The sequence below is a fragment of the Stomoxys calcitrans genome, chromosome 4 (genome assembly GCF_963082655.1).
Source record: "Stomoxys calcitrans chromosome 4, idStoCalc2.1, whole genome shotgun sequence".
In the NCBI taxonomy this organism is placed as follows: domain Eukaryota; kingdom Metazoa; phylum Arthropoda; class Insecta; order Diptera; family Muscidae; genus Stomoxys; species Stomoxys calcitrans.
This window is the reverse complement of record NC_081555.1, coordinates 64,988,143-64,992,766: the sequence shown is the minus strand read 5'-3', so window position 1 is coordinate 64,992,766 and position 4,624 is coordinate 64,988,143. Positions and strand designations below refer to the sequence as shown.

The following is a 4,624-nucleotide window of genomic DNA, read 5'->3' as shown; positions in this document are numbered from 1 at the left end:
TATATAATTCTGAACCAATTTCTTTCAGATTCAACAGTAACGAGACACTCTAATATACCAATTATCGTAAGTATGAGTATAAGTCAAAATCGGACAAACTTATTTTTGGAGATTTATTTAAATATTACTCGATTTTAAAATCTTTGTCTCCATACCCTTAACGTAATCTATGCTAACTTTAAGAAAATCTGGCAAAAACGCGGTCTGTGCTTTGTATATAAAGCGCATGGACAGGTGGACAAACGAACTTATTGCAAAATTGAAAAGATTCTGAGTTGGTTATAACTTACCTACGTGCAATATATTTTTACCAAATACCAAAAAACGAGGGGAGGTTGGGTCTTGCAACAAATATTTCAAGCTTACACATCTCTACACAGATATTATTGCAGAGCTAAAAAATTCTTAATCTTAGAGACAAATTTGATCAATGATTCAACATTAAATTATAATTGCGACAACAAAAATTAAAAAAAAGAAAATTCGCTGCGGACAGGATTCGAACCTGTGCGGGTAGAACCCAATGGATTTCAAGTCCATCTCCTTAACCACTCGGACACCGCAGCTGACGTCCCCCTCCGCGCTAGTAAGCGCTTTTCTAACAGTTTGAACAAAATGGGTTAAACAGCTATTCAAAGAGGTTTTTCGATTTTGCTTCACAGTACAAACAGCGAGCATATAAATAAAACCCGCAACAATTATCCAGTTTTTAAATAAAGAACAAAGAAACAACAATCGCTTACTTGAAAACTCAAAGCCAACAGCGTAATGTCATGCTTGAACACTTTTCTACCCCACAACAAAGAAGCATAAACAACGCCCACTAAAATTAGGCGTATGACTATGAATCTCCAATGCTGTGAACGACGACACATTACGCACAACGTATCGTCATCAATAGGCTCATCGACATGGCAATTAAAAGTACATATGGATACCTTAAATAAATGGCAACGTAACCGCAAAATATTATTTGTCATGTGGTTTTAAAGAAGAAATAAAACACCTATAATTTGGAAATTTGGAAATATAAAGAAATGTTTAATAACGCGCCTTGTTTGGAATAATTTCTTCATTCGCCCAACGACTCTACAAGGAAAAACACCTGCTTCGAAATCTTATAACAATCAAAACATTACTAAAGATAACACACGTAATTCAGGGCCAACTATTACTATTAATGAAATAAATGAACAACTAGTCAAAGATTCCAGTACCCATTTTTAATATCCATCTGCAAATACTCCCATGAATTAAACCTCCGCTGGACTAAATTCTTATTTTACCCCATCTAACACTCCTGAAGCTACAAATGAACTACGGCAACTGACAGTTATTGTTACTAAAAAAAACTATTTTTGCCCCACGTTTTTCGGATGATACTTCGCCTGAGGATATATCATTTAATATTAAGGAAAAACTTAAAAAGGATATTAATATTGATGTTTCAAAGTTCAATTTTCTGTGAAGCGTAAATCAGCTTTGAAGATGATTTCGATGCCGTAGTCAATCCAATATTTTGGCCTCCTTTAGCTATTATACACGGTTCGCCTACAGAAAAGTTCCTAGAAATGATATGGCCTGCTTACCTTTGCGACAAAATAGGGTGACAAAAAATTAATACCACATCGAAAATTTCTTATCAATTTTGTACCAAAATTTGTACAAACATGCTAACAGTTATATTATTATAATTTTTACCGAAACGTGGTTAAAAAATAAAGTTTTTAATTCAGGGATACTTTGCTCAAAATAGCAAATAGTTAGATGTGATCGTAAAAAGATGGAGGTGGTGTTTTGATAGCCTTCACTATTGAACTTCCTACGGAACAAGTTAACTTGCAGAATATTGACTTTATGGCAGTGAAAATCCGTTCATGCTTGTACATACCAAATAATTAAATTCCAACACGTATATTAATCAATTTTCTGCAATATTCAATTCTTTTAATTCATCGAAACCTTCCGATTTTCTTTTTGTTATTTTATGGAACCATTCCAATGATAATAATGTACTAACTCCAATTTAGATCCATGTATATTTCAACTATCCTTTTGATGTCTGTGTTAGTTCCTGCGATCTGTAAGTGTCTCTCGAAGATAAAGTTCATACAACATGCCACATGAAAGAATTTGTGCCGTCTCCAATAAGTGGTATGACAGTATTTAATAAAGGGGAAAAAGTACGAGTATATTGTTTTCCTTAAACAGATTATGTGAATTTTAACAATTTTTCAATGTCTGTGAAATTGAATAACGTTCCAAAATCTTATAATCTCGATGTTGCGATTGATGAATTTAACAAAGTATTTTTTTTATTGTATACTGTTTATACAATACATTTCGACAAAATAGAATCTATACAGAAACAATTTCTTCTGTTCTCTTTACGAAGCAATGGATGAAATTATCAAACACTAACTTCATATAAATTAAGGCTTAATCACTGTTTACCAGCAGAAATATGTAAAACTGATAACGAATGTTTTACATTTAAAAAAATCTTCCGAATTTATTTTGATAAGTATATATCTAAATGTTCCTATTCGAGGAATTTTCAGCTGTTTTTCATTAAATATTTTCAACGAGATTACTCGAATGTTAAGGTAGGGTCTTTGCTGGTCAAAATAGATATGTGACAGTGTCCGCAATCGAAGTTCCAGGTGTTTGTCCAGCGATTCATTTGCATCCGTGCTTAGCTTGCATCCGCACCTAGTTGCGTCCGAACCTAGCCTGCTTCCGCGATTCGTTCGCATCCGCTCTAAGCTTGCATCTGCCCCTAGTTTTTCATCCGCGATTTGTTCGCTACCGCGCCTATCTCATCCGCGCTTAGCTAGTATCCGCGGTTCGTTCGCACCGCATCTGCCAGCCCCGAACCCAGAACCGGGGACGACGATGCGGAGGTTAGCCAGGCCATCGCTCAGTTTACGCAAGGAGTGTCCGACAACAAGACGCACGCTATTTATCTATCCCAAACACCATTCATTGCCCGCACCGTTGTTGTTTTTGTCGACCATGGAGGTGGCTGAATTAACCACACCCTTCGACAAAACCACGTTACACAGCACTATGGGCGGAAATTGAAAATTTGTGGAAAAAATTATTTTCAATCTAACCAGCTTTTCCAAACTTTGTAAATTGGTATTTTTCATCAAAAAATGTTACAAATGATTTTGAAAATGGCTATACTAGCTATAATTTTTCTCAGATCTTTTTAAATTTTTGCATGATAATGCAATAAATGTTCAAAATTCATTCAAATCAGATTAGATTTAGATATAGTATCCATATATGTCATTCATCAGATATGCGGTTTTTTAGTTGCAGTAGCCACAATTTGCCCGATCAGTACAAAATTTGCTATGAGAAATTCTTTTAGATGTCTCAAAATTAGTCAAAATCGGTTCAGATATAGATATAGCTTCCATATATCGGTTCCATATATCAAAATCGGTTCAGATTTAGACATACGTCCCATATATGCAATTTTTTGTCATTAAATAACATTAAGTAATTTAAAAATGTGCAGTTAAAATGCAAACTATAAATAGCTCTTGTTAGCAACTCTATTCCAAATAAAAAGGGGAATGTGTGGAAATGTTCATAAACAAACACCACTGTTTAAACCCCAAACACAACTATTAAAACGAACATATAATGTATACCACATATTTAAAGTACTCACTTCTACCATTAGAGTCCATCTAAAACAGTTTTTGAAAAAAACTTAAAAAAATATATTTATAACCGTCGAAATACATGAAATCTCAACCCTATTTGCTCCTTATATTTTTCTTTTTGCCTCTGTTTTACGATTTCCGCCCATAATGCACAGTCAAAATAACTTACTTAAATTGACTACGACAGAACATTTGTACCATTAGCTCGTGACTCATACGACGTCTATATTCTACACTAACAACAACTGGTCCAGATATTTTACGAAGGATTTTTTCTCTCAAACACTCCAAGTACTCGTCTGCTTTCGCAAGTACCAACGTTTCTGAGCCAAATAAAAGCACGGGTATCAGTGTTTTGTATAGTATAACTAGCTGACCCGGGCCCGCACCGCTGCGCCTTCTTTTACTTTCTATGGAACAAAAGTTTGCTTGGAATATTTATTTTCGACAATTAAAGATCTTTTAATTGTCGAAAATGAAATGGAATGAAATACCATGCTAACTTGACTAACAGTTTAACAATATAAGTGTTTTTATCTGAATCCCATATGATCTTTATTGGTCTACGAATTTAAGTTTGGATGTAAGGTGTACTCCATTCTTAAAATACTTCATTTCAGCCCGATATTCTCATGATGTCTGATTTAGTGGTGTTTTCCGGGGAGAGGTGGTCTCCCAGATACTTGGTCTTGACAAAATATCAGCATCGTGCTCTTCTCTCAAATACCATTTATTTAAACCCCATATTTCCATTGGCTTAAGAGGAGTTTACAGGATGAGGCGTCCCAAAATAGGTTATCAAATTTGCTTTCTAATCTTAAACACCTTTCATTTGAGCGACATATTGGCATGGCGAAAAATTTTGTTCCCTTTGGGGGTGTTTTGGGAAAGGGGAGATGCCCTAAATACATGGTCCTACATTTGGATATCAAATTCGTATTCTA

At 34.8% G+C, this 4,624-nt stretch overlaps 1 non-coding gene across 1 annotated transcript; it reads right to left on the bottom strand.

Moving 5' to 3' along the window:
- Window positions 1-484: 484 nt before the first annotated feature.
- Window positions 485-566, bottom strand: Trnas-uga (transfer RNA serine (anticodon UGA)). The gene has a single exon. It is a non-coding gene; the product is annotated as a tRNA-Ser (tRNA).
- Window positions 567-4,624: the final 4,058 nt, after the last annotated feature.